The following is a 17,664-nucleotide window of genomic DNA, read 5'->3' as shown; positions in this document are numbered from 1 at the left end:
AGAAGAAGAAGAAGTTGAAAAACAGAAAAGAAAAGCAGTAGCATGTTACCCAACTCTTTGCCCACGTTTGGTCGATATAGATTTGTTTCTTTATTTTCAATATTTTAAAACATCGAGCATGAATCTTAGCAGGGTTATTTACCCAATCTTTCAGTATTAAAAGGCCCAAAAATCTTATCAGCCAGAACATTAGATCACTTTCCCTAATCAAGTATGGAAGAAAGCTTTTCGAAGTAATCAAATACAACGAGTGTCAATTTTCGACATTACCCAGTTTCATTTTAATACAAAGAAGAAAAGAAAAAAAAAGTAATTATTTACTTGTTGACAACGTCATTTCATCCGTCATGATGATTATACGATGAATTTAACGCCTGCAACGTTCAATCGGTGAACACAGCGTTGAAGTTGGATAGATCCACATTACTGCGCAGTGACATTCAAGCTATAGAAAAAAAAGATTAAAACTGTGACGGAGAGCCAACCTTGAAACAGCAAAGGCAACAGGCTTCGTGGCTATAGCTCCCCAGAAGACAGTAATTCATTAATATCTGATCGACTCTGTGTCCACTCATCCATATGCGACGAGTATAAGTGCTAATGTACCCAGCTAGAGGGGTAAAATGAAACATTAATAGTTTATAATAATCGCATACCAACAAGTAGGTTTCTTTCATGGCATATTGATGGAATGTCCTGATCCTGCTCAATCTTGGTCAAATTTTCCCCTGTAGATATTAACAAAAAATGTATAATTTCCCATTCTAATTGGCAAAATGCTCACATAAGTTTCCCATTTTAAGCATGCTTTAATGCGTTTTTGCTTGTTTGCTTCGTATTTTCATGTCTGTGCGTTTGAGCAATGATAAAGTGAGTCTATGTCAGTTATTTATGGTTCTCTGTATCTATACTTTGTCCTTGTAAGGATCTTTCCAATTTGAATCGTTGATTGTTTATTAGTATTGGGTATAAAATTGATTCTACATTACCGACATGGTTGCAACCTATTCATTACCTGCTATATATATATATATATATATATATATATATATATACGAAAGTATGGCATGAGCTCTTTTCCGTCACGTGATATACATGACATAGGAAGAATGGTAATGTAAAAATAGAAAAAAAAATAGTGGAGGGGAAGTGTATAGGGATATAATTATGAAGTCACTGACCACAAAATACGTCGGCCATTTAAACAATGCGTCACGACTTCTTGTAGTGAAAGTGAATGCTGCAGATACGCTGTATGCTGAAATAGAGGAGACCACTGAAGAAATCATAATTTGTTGTACTTAATGACTTTAAGTTGATAACCTGTTTAGTTATTACTTTGCTTGATTAATATGAGATAACACATATTGTGCACACCTAACAGAGGAGTATTTAACTATGTTGATTTTAGGTGTTCGTATTAGAATGCCATGGCAGATGTAACAACTTGTATCCTTTGAAACTATACCAGTGAAAGGTATCAGCTAGGTTTGAAGTTTAGAGATGTTCCCTAACACTTGCTTTGAAAATTTCACATTTTTTATCCATCTAATTTCCTTCCAGTAGTAAAGGAAAAGTTATGTTTGCAATGTTAGTCAAGGATGATACTCGGCATAAGACATAGGCCTAATTTGCTTACTTTTGCGTTGTTAAATCATTCAAAGACTACCGAGGTTCTTTACTTGCCATTATTGTCTAAAAATGCCAACAAAACATGACTGTTTGAATATCTGAAATAAATTATGATCTCAATATCTCATTCCTGCTAAATACATTCATTGTGGCAATCCCTTTACGAGCTTCTAGAGCAATTTTAACTCTTGACCTGCCACATTGATCACCTGTTCATAGATTTATGTGTGAAATCTGTGTACGTTTGGCTCATTGGCAGAGAAAGGGTTAAGTGATATTCGTGTTGTAAGCTGCATACTACACACTCTGTATAGGGCTATGAAAGGCAGATGTGTAAAGTTGCACAGTAAAATCGAATAGTCAGGTTCGATTCAAGGAAGTTATTTTCCGAAAAGAATGCTCAGCACATTCACCAGCAATGACGGGGTTTCGATTTCACAACCTATTGTTGCTACCGTCAACTTGAGTGGCTTTAAAATGTGATGGTGAGAACGCATGTTTTTTGTTGTTGTTTTATTATGATTCCCACAATGTATCCTCGCACTTTGCGAAGAAACTGAGTGACATAAAACTTACAGGGGCTTAGGAACTTTGATTTCCTTTCATCTCGTACACAATGCACACGAAATCTGACGCCGACAGTTTGGAGACAAAAAAGAGCAGAGCTTCCTTTTTCCATCTCTGGAATCAGATAATACAGTAGTTATAGTCGCGTGCAAAGGAGTTCTCAAAAGGCTCTTCTTAGAGTGGCTAATCTCAAAATTCATGCCCTTACGTCTTTACGAATTTAGTCTACAGACAACAGAAAGAAAAAGTTTGAGTGCTGATGCTCAAGCTCTGTACACTCGTTTGATGAGGAAGCTGGTGATGCTGATTGAGGATTTGTCACTGAATTGTTATACAATATTCTAATCGCGACATGACTGAACATTGCATTGACCTTGTTGCATAGAATGTCACAGACAGCAGCAACAGCATGATGAGGTCCCGTAATGCCATTTGCCATTTAAACTGGAAGATCTGCCGGTTCATCTTGTTATCTCTGGTGTTCTTGGAGGTCTGCAAGCTACGTGTTGATAACGTGGAGGACTTTCCCAATATAGCTATCAACGTAGGTGATAATTTGACTTTGGAATGTAATGGTTACGAAGGCACCAACAGTTTTCGCTTTTCTAAAACAAGCTACCAGGTAAATGCTACCAAGGAAGATGACTATTTCGCCTTTTTATACTCCAAATTAGATGAAAACATTCCAAGGCGTGAAATCATAAGTGGTAAGACCATCAGCACATATGTAGAGGATATGAACGGAAAATGAATAAAGGCACATGAGTTAGACACTAGTACGATGATATAGGCAAACAAGGCTCTCGAGTCTAACACTCTGTAGGGGCACCAACGTCACGAGGTTTTATGTACACAGTGTCGGTCTCGTGGGCCTTTTTCTTTTTTCCTCGTTTTAACCGGAGGGCCAAACCCCAAAAAGTCGCTTACTTAACGAGTGAGTTGCACTCTCTCTACAAACTAAGTAGACCATGCTTATTTTCAAATTTTTATTGTAACAAACAACATTCCACTGGTCTACCTCAAAAAATTTGTTGCGAAAGCCTCCAAATCCAAGATGGCGTCCAAGATGGCCGCCATATTTACTGAATTTGTTATTTGAAAGATAGAATTTGATTGAAACATCAAATTTCAACAAGTTTGATGTCATATGAAAGAGAATAAAATTTTCTACAAGTTGATACCATTTTTGTGGGTTATTGGGATAACTGGATTGAGATTTTAAGGAAAAACACTCATTTTTTATATTTCTCTGAGAAAAGAAAAATCATGAAAATGCTTGATTCATCATAAATCAAAGAAAGACTGAAGGATTATCTTGAAACATCTCAAGAATTTTGTTTGACATATAATTAATATTTGGAGAAAATTAGGGGTCAGTACCGTTTTCGGTTCAGGAGTTATAATGTCTCAAACTTGAAAACTCACTATGTAAAAATTGCCACTTTAGTTGTGACAAGACTTTGTTGGTCGTAAAAAAAGCCTGCGCGCACCAAGACTACTACACGCACCACTGGCACTGGCGCTTGTAGCAGTGCCAGTGGTGGTTGTAGTAGTCTTGGCAAACGCAGACTTTTTCTTTGACAAACAAAGGTTTGTGCCTGCAAACTAACTTTTCATACCAAGTGGTAGCTCAGGTGACGCTGATTGCTATCATTTCAAAGTAGATTGTTCTGAAGCAGATTAGATGAAGCAAAAATATCTTTCAAATAGAGGTAGAAGCTTGAAATAACCTTGCTATAGAAAGTTTAAAACAAAATTTGGATCAATCATTCAAAAAATTCAAGATTGCAGGCCATCAAAGATGACATAGTGTATTGCGCCAAAGTAAATGTATCATTTCGATTTTTATACAATTTTGTCTGTTTTGGTGTCTATTTATATGGTTTTTATATATTCTGAACATTTTGATGCTATTTCAAACCATGTTAGGTTTTTATGGAGACATTTTTCAGAATGCACCATGAATATTTCTCTAAACAGTTACAAAAAATTAAATTAAAATGTTTATGAAAACCATGCAGAAATTAAAATCTTTCCCATATAATCAATATTTGGAGGTCAGTATTGTATTTGGTTCAGGAGTTATAATGTCTCAAACTTGAAATCCCATTTTACTTAATATGTATTTGCACGCATCTGTTCCCAAAGACGTCACAGAGGGTCAAATCCAAGATCGTGCTTACTTTTCGAGTTCCACTCTCTCTAAACAAAACCATACATAATATTAAGCATACTAAGCAATGTTCCGTAAGTACACCTCAGTAGATTTGTTGCAAAAACCTCCAAAGTACAGATGCGGTCTAATAGGGCCGCCATTTCTATTGAATTTAACATTTCAAACATAAAATTTGAGAGAGACATTGGATTGCAACAAATTTGATGTCATAATTATGAAGGAGAGCAAAACTTCCTAAAAGTTGATACCACTTTAGCTGTGTATTGTGATAAATTGGGGGGGGGGGGGTGTTTGCTTCTCTTTTTTTTGGGGGGGGGGATCCATATTTTCATATTCTTTTGAAAAAAAGAAGAAATGTAAAAATGCATGATTTAATATTTTTAAAGAAGAAATGAAAAATTATTTTGAAACCTGCGATTGAGATTGAGATTTACTGAGATTGAGACATAATTCATATTTCTGGAATTACAGGCAATATCATACACTGTTGACACAGTTAACATCTAAAACTTGAAAAAAATATATTCATGCATTATAAATTTTGCATACAATGTGCATGGTCACATGTAATACTGTAATGGTCTAGTGACTTGCAAGTACCTGCAAGTACCTAACACTTGGCAAGAAAAGTTAGTTTGCATGCAGGTACTTGCAAGTCACTACACCATTACAGTGTTACATGTGACCATGCACATTGTATGCAAAATTTATAATGCATGAATATAATTTTTTCAAGTTTTAGATGTTAACTGTGTCAACAGTGTATGATATTGCCTGTAATTCCAGAAATATGAATTATGTCTCAATCTCAGTAAATCTCAATCTCAATCGCAGGTTTCAAAATAATTTTTCAGTTCTTCTTTGATAAATATTAAATCATGCATTTTTACATTTCTTCCTTTTTTTCAAAAGAATATGAAAATATGGATCCCCCCCCAAAAAAAAGAGAAGCAAACACCCCCCCCCCCAATTTATCACAATACACAGCTAAAGTGGTATCAACTTTTAGGAAGTTTTGCTCTCCTTCATATGACATCAAATTTGTTGCAATCCAATGTCTCTCTCAAATTTTATGTTTGAAATGTTAAATTCAATAAAAATGGCGGCCCTATTAGACCGCATCTGTACTTTGGAGGTTTTCGCAACAAATCTACTGAGGTGTACTTACGGAACATTGCTTAGTATGCTTAATATTATGTATGGTTTTGTTTCGAGAGAGTTGAACTCGAAAAGTAAGCACGATCTTGGATTTGACCCTCTGTGACGTCTTTGGGAACAGATGCGTGCAAATACTTATTAAGTAAAATGGGATTTCAAGTTTGAGACATTATAACTCCTGAACCAAATACAATACTGACCTCCAAATATTGATTATATGGGAAAGATTTTAATTTCTGCATGGTTTTCATAAACATTTTAATTTAATTTTTTGTAACTTTTTAGAGAAATATTCATGGTGCATTCTGAAAAATGTCTCCATAAAAACCTAACGTGGTTTGAAATAGCATCAAAATGTTCAGAATATGTGACCGTGCACCTCAAAACGAACATAAAGTCGCACACACTGATTTTGCGTGAGGACTGAAAATAAGTCAAATGGGTCAACCTAGCCGAACTTGACTTTTTCATATTTTCTGAAAGAGTGGGTCTTCTTTTACATTATGCTAAAATTTGGTATCATAAAAAGGGTAAGAAATGTGTTTTTTTAGCAGTTTATCTCGAACATTTTTGGTAGAATTGTGTGATTAGGTGTGTCTTTAGAATCCCTTTTTCATTTCTGAAAAACCTTGTCCATACTCTTCACTTTCAACTATAATAACTTTTGAAAGGATAGTGCTACTGCTTTGAAAGTAGGCATTAATTATGGGCAGAATGTGTTAATGAGGCATGCTTAATTTCACTTTAATCTGATAATCCCTTCATTGTTGTTACTCTGGTGATTTACTTCCTGTTTTTTGTCCCATTCATCGCACAGCCAGCACGGTTTGGTAAAGATTAAGCGCTTGAATAGACACTGTACTTCAGAGCCTCTTTTCTCAGTTCACACTTTTCCTGAGTTTGTGCTTTCTTTCCAATATTTAGATAGGTTAGGAGAGTCCATTTGATTTGAGTTATACATCATTTTAAAGCTTAAAGTCTGCTCTTTCAGAATATGGTCTTAACTAAAAATTCATGTCTGGCGACTTTTTGTTTGTTTTGAGGTGCAGTGTCACATATATAAAAACCATATAAATAGACACCAAAACAGACAAAATTGTATAAAAATCGAAATGATACATTTACTTTGGCGCAATACACTATGTCATCTTTGATGGCCTGCAATCTTGAATTTTTTGAATGATTGATCCAAATTTTGTTTTAAACTTTCTATAGCAAGGTTATTTCAAGCTTCTACCTCTATTTGAAAGATATTTTTGCTTCATTTCATCTGCTTCAGAACAATCTACTTTGAAATAATAGCGATCAGTATCACCTGAGCTACCACTTGGTATGAAAAGTTAGTTTGCAGGCACAAACCATTGTCTGCAAAGAAAAAGTCTGCATTTGCCAAGACTACTACTGGCGCTTCTACCAGCGCTAGTGCCAGTGGTGCGTGTAGTAGTCTTGGCGCGCGCAGACTTTTTTATGACCAACAAGGTCTTGGTCACAACTAAAGTGGCCATTGTTACGTAGTGAGTTTTCAAGTTTGAGACATTATAACTCCTGAACCAAAAATGGTACTGACCCCTAATTTTCTCCAAATATTAATTATATGTCAAACAAAATTCTTGAAACGTTTCAAGATAATCCTTTAGTCTTTCTTTGCTTTATGCTGAATCAAGTATTTTTATGATTTCCCTTTTTTAAGAAAAATATCAAAAAATGAGTTTTTTCCTTAAAATCTCAATCCAGTTATCACAATAACCCACAAAAATGGTATCAACTTGTAGACAATTTTATTTTCTTTCATATGACATCACATTTGTTGAAATTTGATGTTTTTATCAAATTCTATCATTTAAATAACAAATTCAGTAAATATGGCGGCCATCTTGGACGCCATCTTGGATTTGGAGGCTTTCGCAACAAATTTTTTGAGGTAGACCAGTGGAATATTGTTTGTTACAATAAAATCTTGAAAATAAGCATGGTCTACTTAGTTTGTAGAGAGAGTGCAACTCGACCTCTGTTTTTAGCTTTTGGCCCCCCGGTTATTTGTGGCTCGTGGGTCTTGCTAGCCTCCCGTCGGACCTGTACAACGTATTTGCATATACAGTGTCGAGCTTATGGGCCGTATGACTCTTTGGTGTCGGGCTATTGGAATGATCCCCTGTTAATAACTACATAAGCCGAAGATTAAAAACAAAACTTTTATTCATTCATTAATTTATTTTTGCAAAATATAAAACAATGTATAACTTGCAGGTCATTACAAAGAAACAAATACATGCCAGGACTCCTAAGAAGCAATTATGTGCTTGGGGCTGGAGCCCTCAAACAAAAAGGTAAAATATATTCAATAATATTCATCTATCTTCTCATTAGCATAGAAATTTGCACAGTGTTGCACTAACAGCCTTGACACAAAAGCAAGATAATGTTATGTCAAATTTCAATTTATATAGGGAGACAAATTTAAGAAAATTAACACCTCAGTATTTACGTACTTTTGCAGTGTAAGCTGGATTCCACACGCTCTTCTACAAAATGTCATAATTTGAAATTCATCCTAATCAAGTTTAACGAGATGAAATCCAAACTCTGTTACATAATTCTGACAATACGTTTGAAAAATAATCGAATGAAATTTCACTATACAATCAATACCAACGTTGTCGCGGTAATTCTGGTTTTAAAGGCTTTGTTAAAACAGGGTTTAACTAAAGCCTCGTTCTTACAGAGCCTTTCAAACTAGAGTTACCGCTGCAACTTCCGGGTAACGTTAGGTTTTGTTTTAGGTGATCCGAGTATCCTCTCGGATCACCTTCTGTATCTGTACGGATTCTTTCTTCTTCTTCTTCTTCTTTCTTTATTTCTCCCCCAAAGTTGTGCAGAGGTTAGCTCAGAAAGTGCTATGCCTATCAAGTTCAAACTTATATCATGTATGTATCGTGTCCCAAAGACGGCAATCGAACTAAAATCAAAGTGATCAGTCGACCGTGACGTCACTATGACGTCATTATATGAAAACACATTCTCAGTCATATCTCATTAATGGAATGAAGTTTTTCAATGAAATTTACGTCACATATATTTCAAGTTATGCATATTCTACTCATATTCTCAAAATTCACATTTTCTCTTGATATGTGCGCGTACGCGCGCGTTGAAATATTTGTATGCTCAAATCGAGCTCAATTTTTTTTGCACACGTTTCAGACCATTTGGAGCATTTTTTGAAAGATTGAAAAAATCGGACGGACGCGTACGCGCGCGCATATACGCACGCACAGCTCATATGCAATAGAAATTTTCAGTTTTTTCACACGGATCGGATGTACAAAATGTCAAGGAATATTTCTATCAAGTTTCAAGTCGATCCGACTCAATATGACGTCATACGGGCCCGTCAAATTCAAAATTCCGCGCGTGCGTCAATGGGGATACACAGTGCAACTATGCCAAAAAACCGCCAATTTTAAATCGGATTTTTTTTTTTTTGTTCCACCCTGCTTGTTGAAACGGTCCCCGCTAAAACGGTTCCAGCAAAATGTTGCTCAGACATTATCGCTGTAATTTCTGTCAAATACTATATACCCGGACATTATCTCGACACAACCCTGGCAACCTTTCTATTAGAACGCAACTGCGGCAACATTTCTTTGATACACTCAACCCGCATGCGCAATATTGTACACAGAGAATGATTGACTCACCACGTGCAATCACGTGTATGGATTGTAACCACTGATATCATTGGCGTAAATCCCGGGGGTGGGGGTGGAGATGCATCCCCCTCCCCGAAAATGGAGGCGGGGGATGGCCTGTACAATCATCCCCCTCTGAAATTTAAAAGAAAAGTAGTGGAAGAAACAGAAATGTGACTGTACACAATTTGGCATATTGCATGACGTTCTTACCTCCGCCTTCAGAGAGTTAACGGAGTATTCTATATTTTAGGATATGTATAAATTATTTCCATAACAAACAAGCAAACAAACAAACTACCACCATAACTGAACCCCCTCCATTTCCTGCATCATTGAACAAATGATGATGACTCAGTCAGGAAACAGCTATGGGCATACACAGGGATGATCAGGGGCGTCGATCCTGCGGGGGAAGGGGAGGGTGCAAAGGGACATTTGCCCCATGGAAACGTTGGGGGCAAACAAACCATTATTGTTCCCCCAAGCAATTCCAGAGATGAGGACAAATCTCGAACTTTCTTGATGGAAATGGTCCAAATCCCGCGAGAAGTATGCACCAGATCGTTGAATTGCAATCACAAACATGCAGAAGCTTCGCTCCTGGGTTCCTTTCGATAGACTTTGTACACTTTTGAGATTGACGTGTTTCCAAATGTTTTATGAAAGAGTGTGCAACAGATCTTTCACTTTAATACAAAAGATCCCTCATATGCAGAGGCGTCGATGGGGGTGGGGGAAGGATGGTTCCCCGATGAATATTTGGGGCAAACATATCATTTTGCTCCTCCACGTAATTCCCGAGATGTGAAAATATTTCACCAAAATATGACTGAATTTCAATTCTGAAAATACAAAATTTCCCTTTTGCACTTTCGCAAACATTGCATCCTGCTTTTCCAAGCGTAAATACATACCAACTAAGCTTATAATCTTTGACTTTATACTTTCAGAACCTTATGCTCTTTTAAATTTCAATAGAGGTTTCTCTTTATCTCACGAAAGAGTTAGAAACCAAAAGCTCAACGTGTCTAAACCAAAACTACGCCATCCATAACATCTTCAATGATGCGTATAATAGATCATTGTGCATTAATTGCGGTATGTGTAGTGGCAGGCACTTAATTATACAAAGGTACGTAAACGTTTATTTGTCGCCTGAATTTATAACCACTTAATGTCATGTTAATTGGGTATAGGCCTTAAATGTCTTTCAGCTCAAGGCTGTAAGGTCATACAACATCACCGTGGTAAGACGGAAAGAACCACCCTGTAATAGGAACTACCGAATTACAAGATACAGTTAAACCAGGAAGTTCTGAAAGAGACGCGATCTCAACTCGCAAGCGACTTATTATGAGTTTCATCTCAAATGATTTATGTTGCTACTCTCCATCGAAATTAACACTACGGGAGGAAAAGCAAAGGAAACGATTTTGACTTGGTTTCTCGGACTCGGTACGATACCACTACGAGGAATATTACATCCGAAAGCTCTGTTCATTCATTATTTATGAGAAAGCTGACATGGATTCCACTTTTTATACGTAAGAAATTGGGTGATCCTACGCAATAAGATTGAATATCAGTGACCTGGTTTGCATTAATCACAGAGAGGTAAGGCATCTTCATGATGAAGTCCACTAATGTCAGTTGCAATTTGCGTTGGAATCTATGTCCTCTTCTTGTGTTATTTTCTCTACTGCTTTCAGAAGTCTGCGTGCTGTGCAATGGTGAGGACTTTGTCAATATGTGACAGTGCACCTCAAAACGAACATAAAGTCGCACACACTGATTTTGCGTGAGGACTGAAAATAAGTGGAATGGGTCAACCTAACCGAACTTGACTTTTTCATATTTTCTGAAAGAGCGGGTCTTCTTTTACATTATGCTAAAATTTGGGATCATAAAACGGGCAGGAAAATGTGTTTTTTAGCATTTTATCTCGAACATTTTTGATAGAATAGTGTGATTAGGTGTGTCTTTAGAATCCCTTTTTCATTTCTGAAAAACCTTGTCCACACTCTTCACTTTCAACTCTAATAACTTTTGAAAGGATTGTGCTACTGCTTTGAAAGTTGACATTAATTATGGACAGAATGTGTTAATGAGGCATGCTTAATTTCAGTTTAATCTGATAATCTCTTCATTGTTGTTACTCTGGTGGTTTACTTCCTGTTTTTTGTCCCATTCATCGCACAGCCAGCACGGTTTGGTAAAGATTAAGCGCTTGAATAGACATTGTACTTCAGAGCCTCTTTTCTCAGTTCACACTTTTTCTGAGTTTGTGTTTTCTTTCCAATATTTAGATAGGTTAGGAGAGTCCATTTGATTTGAGTTATACATCATTTTAAAGCTTAAAGTCTGCTCTTTTAGAATATGGTCTTAAATAAAAATTCATGTCTGGCGACTTTTTGTTCGTTTTGAGGTGCAGGGTCACATATACCTGTCAACGTAGGCGATGATTTGACTCTAACCTGCGATGGCCTTGAGGGAACTGACAGTTTTCGGTTTTCCAAAAAAGGACGACAAATGAATAATGCGAAATACATCGATGAGAACGACGATTATTTCGCCTTTTACTGAAAATTAGATGGAAACATCCCAAGACATGAAATGATAAATAATCACACTAGCAGCTTATTTGTAGAATATGGGAACGGAACTGGTGTCCTGCAGCTGTCTTTCACGAACATTTCCTACAGTGACTCCAGCAATTATACATGCTCAATAGCAGGTCATGGCACGGGTTATACAAAGACGACAACGTTTCTTGTACGTGTGTTTGGATGCTCATGTTTCTTTGATGCACGCTCAGACCAAACGAACCTGAAAGCAAACACCACATTGAGTTGCAACGTAATGGGAATACAAAGTGATGAACATTCGTGGGCAGTCAAACCTTGTAGCCTGCATCAGGATATCAAAGTGAATAAGTCTGGGGGATCATTTACGTATTTAATGGAACAAGACTTCCCGACTTATCATTGTTCAATAGACATTAGATTTCATCAATCTTCGAAGGTCACTCCAATCCGGTGTGTCCTTCCTTCTCCTACAACACCACAGAGACCAACACAAAAGACCAATGTCGACAAAAAAATAGCTGGGGCCATCATTATTGGCAGCTTGATCGTCTTCTGTTTAGTGATACTCGTTTGCTTCGTAAGCAAGCACAGGGACCTGAGAAACATTTGTGAACTGAAATGTGGAAGGAGCCGGCGGGATACACTTGATCTGGCGACGGGTGGATCTCGACAGCACGGTCGCGTCGACGAAACGATTCCCGACCATTCACCCGGAGCTCCCCGTGGATGTGAAGGATGGAAAGGTAGATCTCTGCACCGTCACTTCTACGAAACGATCCCTGACCAATTACCGGTGACAGTAGTTTGGAAGGAAGTCAGAAAGCCAGATGACGTCCGTCATCACCTGTACGATTACCGCTACCCGAGGATGGCAACGTGGTCGTCAATGCCCTGTTTGAGTCCAGCGATGTAGCAAGTCCAAGACGTGATGCGAGCAATTAATGTCATCGCAAAAACAGACAATATCCATTTGAAGTCACAACAGCACAGAATCGAGAATTGTTTGTGATTGACTTCAGTGCATCCAGCTTTCACTTCATTTTTTCAAAGAACGCAGTAATTAGAAGAAAAAAAAATGAACAAAGACCTAGGCGCCTTAGCAGATTACATTGTGCGGCGAAACCGCGGCGCCGCCGTTCATCGGCCCTTTGAGTGGTGCTTTGAAAAGCCCGGCAATGCGGCGGGGGTACTGAAGAATGTTCTCAGTTTATAATGATCGGAGGCTTCTCTTTCAAAACGCTCTTTCAAAACGCCGCGTGGATCTTTCAAGATCTAAGTGCTATAAAATACAATGAAACCGTAAGTGAAAGAAAAAAAGCAACACGAGGCTTTAGACTACACAATAATTATGACTCTTCTTCATTTTGTTTGTTCCCACACTGAACAACTTAAATGGTTTTGATATCATTATTTTGACATCGACGGGGTGAGATCATCTATCCAATGGCAACTGCATGCCAAAGACTTCTCTAGTCTCGCAAAGTAACAAAAACAACAACAAACAATCAACACTCCCCCCCCAAAAAAAAAACAAAAACAAAAACAAAAACAAAACAAAACAAAACAAAAAACCGACGGTTACTCGACGTCAATGGACTTTTCAAGACGTAATTGCAGTGTCTTTATGATATAACTTTGTGATATAAATGTTTAATCTACTCTCTTTTTCCCCTTCTACAAAGCTAAACTAAGCTACTGAGCTAAACAAAAGTCTCTGCATTTTATCATTAACAACTACGCTTGAATATTGTAACCTGTTCTTTGGCGCGGATGGACAGATGGAAGATCACTTATAATGCCCCCGTTGTAACTCTGTCAACTGTTATTTGCTACAGTTTGTGCTGACACGCTTTTGATAAGATAATCTGTGTTGCTTTCACTCTCATTTTTATTTCTGCATAAATACAGTATGTAAATAGGGAGCCGTGAGGGCTCGAATTGAAATGATGCACGTAACAGCCAATGACAGAGCGAGATTATAGTGTAACAAAATAAATACGATACGATAAAGTAAGCATTCACGAAACAAATTGAGAGGAATATTTTACTCTTTTTTTGGGGGGGGGGATTTTGTACTGAATTAATCAGCGTTTTAAATGTAGGGATTCGTCAAATTCATGAAATTATTTTGACGAGTTGTTTTTATTACAACTGAATTGGCCTACATCAATGAAAATAACAACAAAATTATAAATCGGTGTTTTAGTACAAGACACATGTACAAGCCGTGATTAAAATCATGGACATTGGCCTACATTGGTATTCAAGCAGGGTTCGAACCTATGACCTCTTGCTCACCATACACGCACACTAACCCTTTTCTCAGGACGAATAAGTTTTGTAAGCCTTCACGTTGAAAATAATTCATCTGAGTAAACATCTATTAATACAGCAAAATTATTGAAGCACTGGGAATTAGATAAAATAAAATTCCAAGACCTTTTCCTACATATCTGCAAACCTTATAACTACTGACATTTTGCCACAAGCTCAAGAGAAAAGAGAGAAAGAGAGAGAAAGAGAGAGAGAGAGAGAGAGAGAGAGTGAAGTGAGACAGAGGTCGAAAGAATGGGAGAGAGGGGAGAGAGGGGAGAGAAGTACATGCAAAGAATAACTGAGGAAAGTTATCCATTAACAGTTCCGATTAAGTGCAATTTTAAAGCTTTATGAACGTTGTTTTTTGATCCAGCTCAAATGTGTGTTTAAAAAACAAAGATGAACAGATGTTTGTTGATATTATAAATTAAAATGCAGACTACCGGACAGTTATTTATTGAACACATAATATAAAGTAACTGACACTCTCTAGTTATCAGTCGTTATCGATCTATCTTTCCTCAATCCGGCACTGTAGATACCTTTTTGAAGGCTTGTGGCCTTGCTGATTACACACACATAAAACACACACGCACACACACACACACACACACACACACACATATTATATATATTTCTATCATTATCATCATCATCATTACTATCATTATTATTACTATTGTTATTATCATTATCATCATCATCATCATCATCACCATCATCATTATTATACCAAGGGAACCTCGTCACTGTTGCCAATGCTCGACCAGAGGGCTCTGCTACCGCGTTAGCAGGTCTTCATTTATGCACCTGGGTCGAGAGGGATGGTGGGTAATCTTGTCCAGATGAGTATATAGGCATTGCGCGGGAATCGAACTCGGGTCCTCCGATTGAGACCCAGGACTCTTATCCACTACCCCACAGCGACCCCGTATGCATGTAATAAGATACATGAGTTATCCTTTACACTTTGCTATCAAAGTTATTGTTAGTCAGTTACAATGATCTCAGATGTGGTTCGAACGGCAGGGCCGGCGGAGCGTTTTCAAAAGTGTGTCTGTGTGTGTGGGGGGGGGGGGGGGGGGAGGAGCCTTTATGAGTTTCATGAGCTGAAAAAAGGGGTCTTTGGCTCATGTATCTCCTTCCACTTCCGGGTTACTTCAGCTGACAAGCCAAGAAAAAAGAAAAAAAAATTCTTCAGCTCATCTCTCCCCTTCCACTACTGAGTTTCTTCAGCTGACAAACACCCAAACAAAAACCCCCAAACAAAAACAAAAACAAAAACAATAGCAAACAGAAAAGGTCTTCAGCTCATGTTTCTCCTCCTTCCATTTCCTGGTTCCTTCAGCTAACAAGCAAAAAAAAAAAAAAAAAAAGGTCCTCCCTCTCCGCTTCCATTTCAGGGTTTCTTCTGCTGACAAGCAAGAAAGATCCCCCCCCCCAAAAAAAAAAATAAATAAATAAAATAAATCTCCAGTTCATGTGTCTCCTTCCACTTCCAGTTCTTTTTTTTTTTTCAGGTGACAAGCAAAAAACAAATAAAAAAAAAAAAGAAACAGAAAAAACAGGTCTTCATCTCATGTGCCTTCTGCCACTTCCGGTTATTTTTTTCCAGCTGACACACAAAAACAAAAACCAAAAAAAAAAAAAAAATCAGAAAAGAAATGTCTTCAGCTCATGTTTCCCCTTTCATTTCCAGGTTTCTTCAGCTGACAAGCAAAAAAAAAAAAATAAATAAACAGAATAAAAAACGAGGGGAGTCTTCAGCGTAAAAGCATAACATTACCGCTTACCCACTACAAGATCTCTATATCTATTTCTTTTTAGTGCCAGTTACGTACTTCCGGGTTAATAGAAAAAAGTGTGGGGGGGGGGGGGGGGGGGTCCCCAAAGTGATGACACCTTCTGTATTCCTTTGTATGGTGCACGAAAAGTGTGTGTGTGGGGGGGGGGGGGGGGCTGGCCCCGCGGTTCCGCCGGCCAAGGACCGGTATCCCTGGAATTATTTTTATTTCTATATGAAAACCATGTTCATATCATCATTATAGTATCATCACTGAAAACATAGTAAAGGATCGACACAGAAAACGCAGGGCAGTATAAAGAGCTTTATTTCTACAGCTTATCGCTGTCGCTGTACATTCTTACAATGAAACAATACAACATACAATGTGAAATTATTCAAACAAAATCTTAATCAGAGTTCGATGATTTACATCATTTCAATTTTACACTGTGCAATACCCAACTGCTACAGCTAGAAATGTGTCTTACCACTGAGTCAATAGAATTGTCATGTTTTCATGCACGAGATAATGCCCAACAAATTCAAAGTTATGGTCTTTCAAGTGTGATAGGCAAATAAAATATAAAAATGCTAGACTACTGCTACTACTAGTAATAATAAGAATGATGATTACAATCATCATTATAAGTATGATAGCAATAATGATAAGTATTTGGTACGCTCTTCAGGGTAAAACTATATTTATAGTGTTTACACACACACACACACACACACTAAAAAACAATTAAACCACGATGAATGATAATTAACTATAGCATAGAGGCTATAAAAATATCATTTTTTTTTGTTATAGGTAGCTGTATGTTTTCAAGAGGTTTCTTGTGGTATTTCAAACATAACAGACGTAAACTGGCATGCGGAGTTCCCGTGATGTATGCCAAACCTTTGGACCTTTTGATGACGATGCCCGTTTTCACTTTCAGAGTTGATGGATGGAGTTCCAGGTCCGTCAACCTGAAACCATGATGACGATCCCCATTGTATTTCAGAGTCATTATCCCATGCACAGTTAAGAGCTGTATATGTGCCTGGATATAATTATTAATGCTGTTCTTAAAGGGGCATTCCGGACGATTTTCATAATTTCACATCATGTAGTACATAAATCGACAGCTCCATGTATAGATTCGTGGGATTTACTGTGGTCCTTGAGCAGAGAAACCAATAAATTGAAAATCTTAAACAAATTACACTGAACATCAAGTGTTAATGACATCAGAGCCTCATCTATTTCAGAAATGTAGCAGTGTAATTCCATTACAATACCGCTTGTTCAACAAGTTCACCTGTGAAAAATCTTTGCATGCCTTCTTCTTTTGTTCTGCTTCCTTGAGCCCCAACTCCTGCATGCATTCTTATGGTGAGGCTGCTATGTCATCATCCTTGTTCATTGCAATTTGTTATAGATTTTGAAAACGTTCTCATTCCTCATCCCAATCACAAAAAAAATCTGAAACTCTGTACTCAGTTTAACTAATTTATAGTTGTTCAAATGTAAAAGTCTGAAAATCATCCGGAGGTCCCCTTTATACGGACAGTAGTTATGGGTACTGTACTTTCTATAGCAGCTTTAACCTTAATCACCACTCATGTGACTGATGTTAATCGTGTAGGCGCCGTGAAGACACAGCCTGGTATTAAATAAATGTCCTCTCTGTAAAATAGCAAGACATGTTAAAGTAACAGCTGTTTGCCAAGACTTAAAATAGACTGGCCGACGATTTATCATGA

Source organism: Diadema antillarum, unplaced genomic scaffold, assembly GCF_040938485.1.
Source record: "Diadema antillarum isolate AM-2024a unplaced genomic scaffold, OU_Dant_1.0 seq00001407_RagTag, whole genome shotgun sequence".
NCBI classification, from domain to species: domain Eukaryota; kingdom Metazoa; phylum Echinodermata; class Echinoidea; order Diadematoida; family Diadematidae; genus Diadema; species Diadema antillarum.
The sequence above is the reverse complement of the archived record's forward strand: the minus strand, read 5'-3'. Positions refer to the sequence as shown.